The sequence below is a fragment of the Bos indicus x Bos taurus genome, chromosome X, assembly GCF_003369695.1.
Source record: "Bos indicus x Bos taurus breed Angus x Brahman F1 hybrid chromosome X, Bos_hybrid_MaternalHap_v2.0, whole genome shotgun sequence".
Lineage (NCBI taxonomy): Eukaryota > Metazoa > Chordata > Mammalia > Artiodactyla > Bovidae > Bos > Bos indicus x Bos taurus.
This window is the reverse complement of record NC_040105.1, coordinates 5,261,222-5,275,901: the sequence shown is the minus strand read 5'-3', so window position 1 is coordinate 5,275,901 and position 14,680 is coordinate 5,261,222. Positions and strand designations below refer to the sequence as shown.

The 14,680-nt window shown below is 47.9% G+C and overlaps 1 long non-coding RNA gene across 5 annotated transcripts in view; it reads right to left on the bottom strand.

The window, feature by feature from the left end:
• Nucleotides 1-1,544: 1,544 nt before the first annotated feature.
• LOC113886854 overlaps nt 1,545-14,680 on the bottom strand; it is a 53,288-nt gene continuing 40,152 nt past the window's right edge. The window contains exons 3-5 of one of the 5 annotated variants that reach the window (XR_003509569.1): nt 11,979-12,148; nt 9,416-9,664; nt 4,176-4,277 (exon numbers count right to left, since the gene is read on the bottom strand). This is a non-coding gene — a long non-coding RNA (uncharacterized LOC113886854). Of the gene's footprint in view, nt 1,628-4,175; nt 4,278-9,336; nt 9,665-11,653; nt 12,149-14,680 lie in introns of those variants that run through there. The other 4 variants (XR_003509568.1, XR_003509571.1, XR_003509570.1 and 1 more) reach the window with 4 other exon arrangements.

The window sequence follows — 14,680 nt, the reverse complement described above, 5'->3', positions numbered from 1 at the left end:
CACAGTCCTCACTGTGCCTCCAATAAAACTTAACTCAACTCTCTCGTTGTGCATTTTTTTTTTCTAGTTGACGCATATATTCTCCTTCATTCATAAATCCAGTTTAGCGGAAAGTTATATTCAATCCACCCAAAGCCAGCCTCATACCCTTATCTACCGAGTTTCCATTATCACCTCTGACACCCGAGGAAAGAACCCTGAACATCAGGAATCTTAGAACAAAGTGAAATTCCTTGTCCCCGTGAAGCTGCTCCTGTTGCTAAGGAATCTTAGAACAAAGTGAAATTCTTTGTCCCCGTGAAGCTGCTTCTGTTGCTAATTTCCATTACTCTCATATCTGCCCGTGGTTTTTCTCCTGTTTTCATCTTCAGGGCTCTTGTGTTTTCTTTTTTTTTTTAATTCTTAAGTCTCTACCACGTTGTCATCTTCCTGTAGCCATCAGATTGGCCTTTTCTCACTTTCTTGCGTGTTTCTTTGATTTGTGAACCATTTTAACACAAGCCTAACCCCGAAGATTTCTTCACGAGGGTACTAGAGGTACATGTGACAAATAACTTGAAAAGCATTTCCCATTTTTTTTCCCCTCTACTGAGCAAACAATTGAGTAAGAGCAACCTTCAAAGCCAAGTAAATGTTTCCAAAATAAATGCTCGCTTTGCCAGAAAATATTTGTGAAGGTATTTCAATAGCTGTAATAAAGCAAATACTTGCATAATGGGTGAACAACACATCAGAAATATTTTCGCATTCCTTTCGTGAGCACCTGTGGTTACTCAAGCTTCATTTCTGACCTGTCCAAGGACTCAAGAGATATGATGGGAAAGTATTTGTTCATTCCTCCCTACCGCACACGGTGAACGCAGTAAAAAATATTTCGTCTGCCAAGAGGATTTTTGTAGGGAACACACACCCATTTCAAATTATGTGCCGTTCCTTGCAGTTCAGTCCTCCCAGTGGCAAGCTGACAGAAGAGGACTGAAAAAGAAGTAAAACTTGGCACCACTGAAAAGCAATTACAGCAGGTCTCGATTTGATGGTGAAGCGCCCTGGGGAAACACATTCCCACCGAAGTTCTCATCCGGAATGGGCGCTGAGCTTCCTCGGCGGTCACCACCAGCACAGAGGCAGTCTGGTGAACGCAGGATCAGAGAATGCATCCTTCCGTGTGACGAGAAATTCTATCAAAGTCTACTCGGGGAAACCGGGACTGGCCTAACTGACGTGAAAAAGGTGGATTTGTTGTCTAAATGCTGATGAAATTTAGCAAAAAATAAACGTCATCCCCATAACACCTCTCTCTATATATAGATATAGATATATTATGGGGTAAAAACGTATCTGCAGAAATACTTAAAATTGTAATGTGTTAATATATGTTGATACTTTAACATATTTTAATTTTAATGCTGCTGACCTCGCTATGGCTCAGTGCATAGGGAATCTGCCTACAATACAGGAAGTGCAGGCAGACATGAGTTCAATCCCTGGATCAGGAAGATCCCCTGGAGGAGGGCATGGCAACCCACTCCAGTGTTCTTACCTGGAGAATCCCACGGACGGAGGAGCCTGGTGGGCTACAGTCCACGGGGTCGCAGAGAGGCAGACACAAGTGAGCGGCTGAGGACACCTTGAGAACACACATTAACTTTAATATATATACATTTTAATATTTTATATATTGATATTATAGTTGAATATATTGATATTATATTGCAAAGATACATCTCTAGAAATACTTAAAATTTAACCTTATCTGGTCTACTTTCTTCTTGAAACTTATTCTTAAAAGTCCGTGCACTTAATAATGGAAATGCTGAAAATTCTACTTGAATAAAAGTTTGAATTATAAGTCTATAACCCCACCCATAGTTCCTAAATTTCAAAGTTTAGAAATTACATAACAATTCTATGATCTGCTTCAGGAGTTCTCAAGAAGAGGCAAGTTTGTTTGTCCAGCTTCTGTTACCCAGAAAGGGACAGTTGCAGCATTTGGAGCTATTTCTGGTTGTCAGAACTGGGAGAAACCTCTGGATCCAGTGGGCAGGGGCCATGGAAGCTGCTAAATGGCCTGTAATTCACAGACCGGACCCACTATAGACACACAGCCAAAGAAATAAGAGACGCAGATCATAGTGAACAAACACATGGATACCAAGGTGGGGAGGGATGGTGATAGGCTGAAATGGGAGATGGGACTGACAGATACATGCTATTGATACTATGTTTAAAATAGATCCCTGGTCCAGGAAGATCCCCTGCAGTAGGAAATGGCAACTCCCTTCAGAATTCCCACCTGGGAAATCCATGGACCGAGGAGCCCGGTGGGCTACAGTCCATGGGGCTGCAGACTCAGACACACACATGTAAAATGGGTGACTGATGAGAACCCACCGTACAGCTCAGGGACCTCTACTCAGTGCCCTGGGGTGGCCTCAATGGGAAGGAAATCCAAAAAAAAAGAGCGGATATATGTGTACATATAGCTGATTCACTCTGCTGGACAGCAGCAACTAACACAGCATTGGAAAGCAACTGAAATCCAATAAAAAGTAAATTAAAAAAAAACACAATTATCGAGCCTAAATGATCATAATGCTAAAGGCGAGAAACCGTGGTTTACTTTCAGCATCTATCCTTTCTTGATAAATATAACCTAAGACATGAGAAAATATACTCTTTAAATTAAATATTATGTATTCTGAGGGTCTTTCCAGAAACACAAGTAAACTAGACATGGAATAGGAAATAGTCTTCTGGAAAGTAAAATTCCTTAAATCCCCGTTTCCAAATTATGATTTCCTATTTTCCTAAAGGAGCACTTAGGAAGTTCTTACTCCAAAAACGCCTCAGCTTGATGAATTTTCCAGAAAAAAAAAAGATTCAAACCTTAAGTGAAACTAAATCAGAAACATTCAACTTTTGTTCGGTTTTTTAACAAGCAACATGGACAAGATTAAAGGTGACGTGTGCGTGACAAGAGTTAGCACTCGTTCTGCCTTCTAGATATTAGGGTACTTGTCAAAGGAAGGAACTGATGTTTCTCATCTCCAAAACTCTGATAGTGTGATTTCATGACAGACTCTAATCCTGGTTGCCGGCTGAGCTAGCATCAAGGAAAGAGCTCACCTTCTTTAAAAATTAAAGTTAAAATTGAGGACCACCTTAGCTCAGTTGGTAAAGAATCCACCTGTAACGCAGGAGACCCTGCTTCGATTCCTGGGTCGGGAAGATCCACTGGAGGAGGGATATGCTATCCATTCCAGCATTCTTGGGCTTCCCTGGTGGCTCAGCTGGTAAAGAATCCGCCTGCAATGCGTGAGACCTGGGTTTGATCACTGGGTGGGGAAGATCCCCTGGAGGAGGGAAAGGCTACCCACTCCAGTGTTCTGGCCTGGAGAATCCCATGGACTGTATGCAGAGTCAGACATGACTGACCGACTTTCACTTCACTTTAGTCAAAGCGTCAGCAGCTACGGGAATGCTCAAAACACTATGGTCTACAACTAAATACAATGACAAGAACAGAGCGTTATTTCTGTGCTGCCCTTCTGGCGAAGACGGGCAGCCCACACAGGTTCACGAGGAAATTACCAGGTAAACTGAGGGGTATTCCACACAACGACTGGCTTGTAAACTTCTACTGTGCCAAGATTAGGAATGTCAAAGCGGGCTTCCCTGGTGGTCCAGTGGTTGGCAGTCTGCCTTGGAATGCAGGGGACACTGGTTCGATCCCTGGTCTGGGAAGATGCCACATGCCTCGGGGCTGCTAAGGCCGTGCTGAGCCACAGCTTCTGAGACCCGCACTCTAGGGCCCGAGAAACACAACTACAGAAACCTGTGCTCCGCAACAAGCGAGGCCTCTGCAATCAGAAGCCTGCTCAGCAGAACCAGAGGACAGCCCCTACCTATCCTAGAGGAAGCCCAAGACCCAGCCCCTACCCGCTGTAACGAAAGGAAGCCCAAGACCCAGCCAAAAATAAAAAAGTAAATAAAGTAAAAGAAACAAAAAAGATCTGGCCCTAACAAGGCTCAGGGGATACTTGTGTTATGTTAAATTGCTCAGTCGTGTCCAGCTCTTTACGACCCCATGGACTGCAGCACGCCCAGCTCCTCTGTCCGTGGGATTCTCCAGGCAAGAATACTGGAGTGGGTTGCCATGCCCTCCTCCAGGAGATTTTCCCAACCCAGGGATCGAAACCCAGGTCTCCTTCATTGCAGGCTGATTCTTTTACTGCTGAGCCGCCAGGGAACCGTGAGTTCTATATGTTGAGGCAGGTCTGAAAAAAAAAAGAAAAGAGAGAAAAGGAGAGTAAATGGGAAAAAAATGGAAAAAGGAGATAAAAAGAGGGCCTCCGCCCAGTTCTCAGAACCTCAGCGTTCTAACTGTTCTTCCTTCCACTGTGGTCGGGCAGGCCAAGTCAGATCTGCATTTGAATTTCAGCACAGGAGGCTGAAACGACAAGCATTCTTTTTTTCTCTTGAAGTGGAAATCCAAGCCGGTAACAATATTCCCACTTCGGTCTTGCCAAAGGGACAGACTCCAAGGCTTCAGGCGTAGGATTAAGTTCTTCAGTCCTGTGAGGTGCTACAGAGCGAACCACTTGCCAAGACATGGAGTCTTCCATCGGACGGGAGAAAAGCCCTAATGCCTGATACACGACGGGGGCGGGGGGACTGGAGCGACTGCCTGAGAACCACAGGAGCATCAAGGCGCCCTCTCCAGCATCTTGTGCTAGAGACCGGCAGTTTACTGACCTTGAGCATGACTGACTAACACTTTTGACTTGTCAATTTTGTAACAATCATAATAAATGAATCCCAGAAAGCTGAAACAGTATTTTACCATCTGGATGCCTTTTTAAAAAATATACACTAAAACTAAGAAACCGATATTCTAAGTTCAAACTATATATATGTTTTTTTTTTTTTTTTTTCAAAGTATAAACGGTTAATCTGAAAAGAGCCTGATGCTGGGAAAGATTGAAGGCGGGAGGAGAAGGGGACGGCAGCTGATGAGGTGGTTGGGTGGCATCACTGACTCAATGGACATGAGTCTGAGTAGACTCCGGGAGTCGGTGATAGACAGGGAGGCCTGGAGTGCTGCAGTCATGGGGTCGCAAAGAGTCGGACACGACTGAGCGACTGAACTGAGACATTTAATAAATGGAGACAAGCAACGTTATAGAAAATCGAAACTCCATCTAACCATCACATTTGTGACAATCATGCTATCCCTATATTTTTTCCCCAGAGAAATTTGCTTTTTACTTTTATTATAAATTTGTTCTTTGTATTGGGGTATGCACTGGAGAAGGAAATGGCAACCCACTCCAGTGTTCTTGCCTGGAGAATCCCACGGACGGGAGAGCCTGGTGGGCTGATGTCTATGGGGTCGCACAGAGTCAGACACGACTGAAGCGACTTAGCAGCAGCAGCAGCAGGAGCAGCATATAGCCAATTAACAATTTTGTGACTGTTTCAAGGTGAATACAGAGAAGGGACTCATCCATCCATATATATATATATATGTATCCATTTTTAATAAAGAACTGAGATCAGTTGCTAGTATAATTTCCACAAACAAACATTCCTGTCGCCACAGTAGGGAAAATAACGTTTTTTAATCAAGTTAGGAAGCCTGGTATTAAGCTTACCAGAGGGCAGGGCAAAGGCTAGCGATCCAAGCAGAGATGGGTCTTTTACACTGTAGCACACTGCCCCCTGCAGGTCGTTCATTTCAGAGTCAACATTTTCAGCCATCTCCATTCTCTGTGTGACATTTGGTTACTTAGTAAAGTCAGAGATAGGTGCAAAGAGTCCGACACGACTGAGCGACTGACCTGAACTGAACTGAATGTCTGCTGCTGCTGCTGCTGCTGCTAAGTCGCTTCAGTCGTGTCTGACTCTGTGCCACCCCATAGACGGCAGCCCACCAGGCTCCCCTCCCCATCCCTGGGATTCTCCAGGCAAGAACACTGGAGTGGGTTGCCATTTCCTTCTCCAATGCATGAAAGTGAAAAGCGAAAGTGAAGTTGCTCAGTTGTGTCCGACCCTCAGCCACCCCATGGACTCTAAGATATTTCATTTTGAAATCACACTATGCTTGGAACATTAGTTCGGATTACAAACAATGGGCAGAAATAAACCTTTCGTTTCTTCTCCAGAAGGAAATACTAAACCACATGATAAAAAATTTCCACAGAGGAAAGCTGTTTGCCAACCATGTATAATAGATATAAATCTCCTTTAAAGCAATAAAAAAATACAAACTAAAGTTCACCACTACATGCCACGTCTCTTCATTTCGCAATGATGAAATGAATCCCCAGAAAACAAATTAAAAGACATCATAGTGTGTTCATCATAGTGTATTTCTGCATATTTGGTTTTGCTTTAAAATGTCAGTTTGAGTTGATATATGGCAAAACCAATACAATATTGTAAAGTTAAAAATAAAATAATAAAAAAAAGAAAACAATAATAAATAAAAAAAAATTTTAAATGTCAGTTTGAAAAGAAAGTGAAAGTGTTAGTCGCTCAGTCGTATCCCAGTCTTTGCGACCCTGTGGACTGCAGCCCACCAGGCTCCTCTGTCCATGGGAGTCTCTAGGCAAGAACAGTGGAGTGGGTTGCCATTTCCTCCTCCAGGGGATCTTTCCAACCCAGTGATCGCACCCTGGGTTGCAGGCAGATTCTTAACCACCTGAGCCACCAGGATATTGGTTTATCTAATCCCAACATTCTATTTGTGGTACATAAAATAATTCCACAAATCTAGTGTATTCTGAGTAAGCGCACTTCAATTCCAAAAGGGGGGAGGGGATAAGAAATTAAAAACTAAAATGTCAAGATATTAAATGTAAACATAGATATTTTGTCTATCCAATTGACAATTTAAAAAAAATAGATGAGCATCTAAAGACTTCTCCTATCAACACAGGTGGAAGGGAGGGAGAAGACCCAAGATGGGGGTCGATGGAGAGGGCTGAACAGACCAGGCTCTGGCACAGCCCGAGGGAATCAGGGAGGCAACTGGGGAGCAGGGAGCCTTAGAGAGTCGTCCTGTGTCATGCTGGCTGGCAGGGCTGTGTCTCCTCCCACCTCAAGCGCTCTTTAAATGTGGGTCACCCCAGCAGAGACAAAGCCTTGAGCAGAGGGACGACCTGCGGCTGAAGCCACTCCTAACTGACCGAGTCCTTGGGCCTAGAGAAGAAAACAAGGGTCTCAAAGGCCCTTGCTGAGTCATCTCACTTCGGGGAAAACCACATCCAACTTTAATTTCCACCCTGATGTCCCCGCCAGTTGCATCTACCTGGAATTTACCATCCCCTGCCCAGAAACCTCCTACCCCCTGTTCAACGACAAAGGCCATCTCAACTAAAGAGTGCCCAAAACATCCCACTTGACTACCATTTCCCTTATTGCTTCCACAAACCTCCCTTTAAACATGAAGCCTCCCTGATCCCTCTCGCGCTCAGCCTGGTCATTAGATTCACTGTCGCCCCTCCTTGCCTGAATGAAGGTCACCCACCTCCGTTGACATCGTGTCTCCTTCTTTTCTGCCTCAGCCCGAACTATACCATACACTAACCGTGCCCCACGCACGCACCCACCCACGCTGGGCACCTGGAAGGGGCAGCCCAGTCCACCTCTCTTCTCCGTCCCTGTTCAGGGATCCTGTCCGTCTCTTCTAGACCCTGACTTCTGCTCTAGGAGGGGAATTCAGCGCTAAGTCAGGAGGAGAAACCTCGGCTCCCAGCAGCGCATCTCACGTTAGACACCCCCCACCCCGCCACCTGACCCCTGAACCTCAGGGGTCACCTGTGCTGGTCGCTTGGCTTCCCTGATGGAGCCACACACGTCCTCCTTGCCGAGGCCAGAGCGCAGAAGGCGACACTCTGGTGCATGCAGCCTCGAGGCAGCTCTTCCCTGGAGAACGCAGCATCAGCCACCGCTATGAAGTGAAACCAAAAAACACCAAGTGCTCCGTTTTCAGGGACAACCAGCCTAGAGGGACAGCCTGCTGACCAAACAGCCTTTCAGGATCCTTGCGCAGGAAAAGCCAGACAAGGGGAGAGACTGAAATGCCGAGGATTTTCATTCTGCTGGTAAATTCAAAACATAAAAACGAGAAGAAGGACTTGGGGAGAGTAAAAAAAAAAAAAAAAATCCAGGTGACCCTCTCAGGAAGATGGCTAACCCTGTGGCATCCCAATAAAAAAATTCATGAGGGACTTGTGGGCCAAGTGGATAAAAACCCCCGCTGTAACAACTCTGGGTGAGCCTCCCCACCAGGCAGCTGATCTTGCAAAGACCATCACGAAAGCCTCACTTCTCGCTGCACTTGGTGTCTCCCAAGTCCATTCCTTGGGCTGGTGGGCTTCATCGCCCGCGTCATTAAACAAGGACAGTCAGCATGTATGTGTCTCCTTGGACAATTCATTTCCGAGGGTTAGACAAGAGCCCACTCTCGGGGGCCCGAGGGGTGGGGGTTCCCTCTTCCTGCAACAAGACCTTCCCGCCTCGAGTCGGGCTTTCAGGACCCAGGTCATCTTGCTGCAAGGGCAGGGCGAGTTCTGAGTCCCTGTTGGAACTGTTTCCTTGACTTGCTTTTCGTTGCTTTTTGTTGTTATAATCATACATAAACGGCCTGCCTCAGAGCATCCTGCCCCTCTGCCTGGACCTTAAACTAAAGCAAGCACGTTTGTTCAGAGCCCTGTCCACCTGGGGACAGCAGGAAGGAAGGAATTAACACACTCTCCTGCCCCGAGGCTTGCCATTGTAGGACACATTTGCAAGATCAATGGCCTTTTTCCTTGGTTTCCTCACCTACCCCTTTCTTTTCATCCACGAAAGAACCTGGCACTCAGAACCCCAATAAGATGGTTACTCTGAGACACTACCCTGCCATCTCTTTGGTCAGTCTGCTCTCTGAGTAAAGCCGTATTCCTCGCCTCAACACCTCGTCTCTGATTCACCGAGAAAGTGAGCTTGGACCTGGTAACCGTCTCCTCAGACACACGGTCCCACATTCAATCTCTGACCCCGTCTACCACATCCTGATTCCCTGCTGCTGCTGCTGCTAAGTCGCTTCAGTCGTGTCCGACTCTGTGCGACCCCACAAAGGAAATCAGCCCTGAATATTCAGTGGAAGGACTGATGCTGAAGCTGCAATACTTTGGCCACCTGATGTGAAGACCTGATACACTGGAAAAGACCCTGATGCTGGGAAAGATTGAAGGCGGGAGGAGAAGGGGACGACAGAGGATGAGATGGTTGGATGGCATCACTGACTCAATGGACCTGCGTTTGGGTGAACTCTGGGAGTTGGTCATGGACAGGGAGGCCTGGCGTGCTGCAGTCCATGGGGTCACAAAGAGTCAGACACGACTGAGGGACTGAATGAGAGCCATACCCTGAAGGACAGCAGCCCATCTTCCCAGCCTCATGGTCCTTAATTCTCAGTCATTAATTTATCTTCTTCTCTGGCACCGATGTATCGTCCGGCTTCCATCTGATGCGGGGCCAGGCTTTAGCTTCTTATTCCCGAGTGTGTCTATTCTTAGATTCTGGCCCTGACACTGCGTTCCATTTTCGCTCATAGAAACGGGGCCACGGCACAAAGACGCGCAATTCCACAGCAGCCAGCAGCAGGGGGCGCACTCTGTAAAGGATTATCTATGTGAACTTTTGGTGCCGTTTTTTTCAGAACACAGCCCAGTAGCATCTTTCCCGAATAAAAACATCTCCAAGTCCATCACAGGCTTCCCAGGGGCCACTAGTAGTGAAGAACCTGCCTGCCAATGCAGGAGACGTAAGAGACCCGGGTTCGATCCCTAGGTGGGGAAGATCCCCTGGAGGAGATCCCCTGGAGGAGGGCATGGCAACCCACTCCAGTATCCTTGCCTGGAGACTCCCATGGACACAGGAGCCTCCTGGGCTACAGTCTCTGGGGTTACAGAAAGTCAGACACGTGCTCACACACTAAGTCCATCAGAGGCTCAGAGACGCTCTGTAGTATTGAGGGTTGGTCTTGGAGAGAAAGAAAGGAACGTCACCAGTGATCTCCATCAGGACAAATTGCTATCTAATATTTGACTGCTGGAAATGCTACAAAACTTATAAATCATTCACATGGTTGCGCAAGATAAAGAAATCATTCATATGATAAAGAAACACCACCACATTTAATTACTGTTATCTCCACAGCCATCATAAAAAAAAAAATCAATAAACAGGCTACTAGTGTGGAAAAAAAAGAGAGAAGCTTTCTGAAGGTCATTCTCTGAGAGCATATTTTTTAAACAGGAAAGACGGGAAACTGCCTCTCTGCTGAGTTTTACAAGTTTTCCATTTCCTCTGCTTTTTCTCTTAGGTGGCTGGTACGGCTTATAAAACCTTCGAGAAATTTGAAATATTGAGGTGTCTTCCCTGAGAAAAATGCAGCCATGCACAGGCACATGTGCTCTGCAGATGCTCACGACCTCCCTAAAGACCATGCACAGATTTGGGAAGATCTCTGTGGGTTTTAGAATTTGGTGGCCAAGGTGAAGTGGAACACGCATTACGACGTCTGGGTTCAAAACCTGGGCGGTGACTACTTACAACCAGGATAGCTTTATGCAAAGCCACACCCTCAGGGACACTTGGTCAGCTCTAGCATGAATGTAATTATTTTATGGAATTACACTTTACACAGGGTTTATGGGCATCGCACGATGCCACCAAGAAGGGAAATCTCTGCACAGAGCTGGCCTACTTAAAAAAAAAAAAAGACTCAGACTAACAATAATGTCGTTTATATTACACTTCTCACCGTGACTTTCTACAGATTGTGGCCTTTCTCCAACTCTTCTATGCTTCTTGACTCGATGAATCAATTCCCAAAACAGTTATTCCTTTCTCATAAAAACCAGTGAAGTGTTTACCCGAAAGATTTTCCCGCATTACAATTTGGTTTAAAAACTCTAGTAACCATTCACGTTGTATTTAGGCACTTGTGTGCCTAAAAATACAGAAAATTTGATTGCGTAGCCTTGATGGGCCATGTCAGGGCTATGTGTGTGCTAAGTCACTTCTGTCCTGCCTAACTCTTTGCGACCCCATGGACTGTAGCCTGCCAGGCTCCTCTGTCCATGGGATTCTCCTGGCAAGAATACTGGAGTGCGTAGTCATACCATCCCCTCCAGGAAATCTTCCCAACCTAGGGATCGAACCTAGGTCTCCTGCGTTGCAGGCAGATTCTTTACCATCTGAGCCACCGTGGAAACCCATACTCCATTTATAGCTATTAAAAAAGTACTAGCTATATTTCTTGTGCTGGACAGTATCTCCTTGTAGCTCATTATTTTATACACAGTACGCTGTACTTCTTACGCCCCTCCCCTTGTCTTGCTGTGTTTTCGACAGCGGGAACAGCAGGATCGTCCTGCAGAAGGCTGAGGACATCAAGCCTGGGTGTGTTCCAGCACGCCCTCGCCAAATTACCACAATCTCATTCTGAAACCTCTCTAGACTGTCTCTAACCTCAATGCAAGTAAGATGCCTTTGCACGCTTTACTCTGTTGGACTGATGGAAATATGATTAATGAAACAGGATTTGCGGGCGTTTAGAGAACTCTGCAAATCTACAAGCAATAGAAGAGAGAGAGAGTGAGACAGAGACCATGTTAAAAAAAAAACATACACGGTATTAGGGCAAGAGAGAGAGAGAAACAGAGAGGTTTCACATTAACGCCGGGATCTGAGAGCCTCCGGAGTCAGGAGAAAGCACTTGAGCAGTTATTGACTCTTGAGCATTCTCTTGTTTGCCAGACCTCGCTCTGCTGAGACAGGTCATCTACACTCAAGTCCCCGAGCTGCGTTTCATAATTTAAGACAGGACTTGAGAAGCGAGGCTTGGCGTCCGTGACGTCTCAGGCCCTGAAATCAGTCTTCTGATGCACAGAGGAGATTTCTATCACAGGAAGAAAAGTGACCTGCATTGCAGAGAAGGCGTTCCAAGCTCCAGACGTCCGTTTTCAGCTTTGTATCACTGTCACTATGTTCGGGGAAGAGCCCCAAGCGAAGGTGACGGGTAGCAGACCACCCTTTTAATGAAGGTTCTCTGGGGCACCAGGACTTTGAGAGGGTGTGGGAGAGACTGTCCCTGGCGGGGCAAAGAGAAAGATGGGTTAGAGGGTCTGGGATCTTTTTACTCCTGATCTTAAGTTTAAAAAGGCTCGAACATAATAGAAGAGGTTAAGAAGAACCCTGGAAGGAACAGTTTGCCTATTAAATCCTTGCCATGACCAGTTTCACATACTCAATTATCTCACTTTGGTATAATGTGAGTCTATTTGTCACTTCCCCAATGGAGCATCTACATTCTCTATATTTGAAAGGATGTTTGCAAAAAGTCCTTGCATGTAGCCATTTCTCTCTCTGTTTGTGTGTGTGTGTGTGTGTGTGTGTGTGTGTGTGTGTATGCGTCTATCTCTTAATAGAGCTTCTAATCAATGGTTCATAAGCTGCAAGTCCCCAAAGATTCAGGCAAATGTGGTTCAGCCCTTCTCAGTTACAAACAGATGGTTGCCACCAGCTCAGAGCTTTGCTAGCTCGAGAACAGGTTTTGAAAAGTCTAAGTCTGTTACTTACAGGGAAAACTGAAACTGTTAGTTACTCGTCATGCCCGACTCTTTGTGCTCCATGGACCATAGCCCGCCAGGCTCCTCTGTCCATGGGATTTTCCAGGCAAGAGAACTGGAGTGGGGTGCCACTGCCTTCTCCAGGGGATCATCCCAACCCAGGTATCAAACTCTGGTCACCTACATTGCAGGCAGATTCTTTACCATCTGAGCTATCAGGGAAGTCTGCCCAGGAATGATTTCAACATCCGTAACAAGTGGGTTGGTAACTGGGAATGAAAAATTGAACACAAGTTGCTTTTTCCTTGGCTGTGAACAATGAGCAGCAAGCCCAGAATACCGTCTCTAAAAACAGACATTTTATTTAAGAGGCAGCAACATCAACTCCATTTTCTTCCCCCTGAAACATCGCTTCCAGTCAAGGTTTGGGGGAGGAAAATACTAAATACTGTGTATTTAGTGAGTAGGGCCTCCCAGCTGGCTCAGTGGTAAAGAATCCACCGGCCAATGCAGGAGACATGGGTTCGATCCCTGGGTCAGGAAGATCCCCCAGAGGAGGAAACGGCAACCCACTGCAGTGTTCTTGTCTGGGGGAACTCCCATGGGCTAAGGCTCCCGGCGGCCTATAGTCCGTGGGGTTGCAAAAGGGTTGGACACGACTGAGAAACTAAACAGTGACCAGCACCCCAAAACTCAGGGCAGGCGAGCAGTGAGTGTGGCCTGTCCGCTACAGCTCCATCCCAGCTAAGAAACAGGAAGCACTGCAGGCGTCCAGGGCAGACACCTGGCAGGCAGCAGTAGAGGTCCGGGAGAGAGAGGGGACTGCTGAGAATAAGAGGTCCCCCACATTTCTGTGTGTTCCCTTGGAAACTGGCTGTAGGCCACCTCCTGAAAGCTCCCCAGAGAGGCCCCAAACCACAGGAAAGCTCCGTGAAGCCACACAAGTGTGAGTCCCTCCGTCCCATGTGACTCGTCACCCCGTGGACTGTAGCCGCCAGGCTCCTCTGTCCAGGGGAGTCTCCAGGCAAGAATGCCAGAGAGGGTTGACATGCCCTCCTCCAGGGGATCTTTCCGACCCAGGGATGGAACTCGGGTCTCCTGCATTGCAGGATGGTTTAATGCACCGGATCTGACAGGGGATCCCTCTCTGAATAAGCTAGGGGAGACCCTTGCATCTTGGCCACAGAGTCATTTCAGATGAGAAAACAGAGCAATTCCTCACGGGGGCTCACCTCTTTGCTCTGCAATTCTTCTTCCCACATGCATGCTGGGGAGTGTGGAAGCTCTGGGTGGGGCTCCCCCCGGCCCTCTGTCTCTCCCGCTCTGGGTGGGGATCCCCCCACCCCTCTGTCTCTCCCCCTCTGGGTTGGAGTCCCCCACCCCTCTGTCTCTCCCCCTCCGGGTGGGGGTCCCCTTGCCCCTCTGTCTCTCCCCCTCCGGGTGGGAGTCCCCCCGCCTCTCTGTCTCTTCCCCTCCGGGTGGGGGTTCCCTCGCCCCTCTCTCTCCCCCTCCGGGTGGGGGTCCCTTCGCCCCTCTGTCTCTCCCTCCGGGTGGGGGTCCCAAGAAGGATCCCCCGCCCCTATGTGTCTCCCCCTCTGGGTGGGGGTCCCCCCACCCCTCTGTCTTTCCCTCCGGGTAGGGGTCCCCTCGCCCCTTTGTCTCTCCCTCTGGGTGGGGGTCCCTGAGGGATCCCCCACCCCTCTGTGTTTCCCCTTCTGGGTGGGAGTCCCCTCGCCCCTGTCTCTCCCTCCAGGTGGGGGTCCCCTCGCCCCTCTGTCTCTCCCCCTCTGGGTGGGGGTCCCTTTGCCCCTCTGTCTCTCCCCCTTTGTCCCTCCGGGTGGGGGTCCCCCCGCCCCTCTGTCTCTCCTCGTCTGGGTGGAGGTTCCCTCGCCCCTCTGTCTCTCCCTCAGGGTGGGGGTCCCATGAGGGATCCCCTCGCCCCTCTGTGTCTGCCCCTCCGGGTGGGGGTCCCATGAGGGATCCCCTCGCCCCTGTCTCCCCCTCTGGGTGGGGGTCCCCCCGCCCCTCTGTCTCTCCCCCTCCGGGTGGGGGTC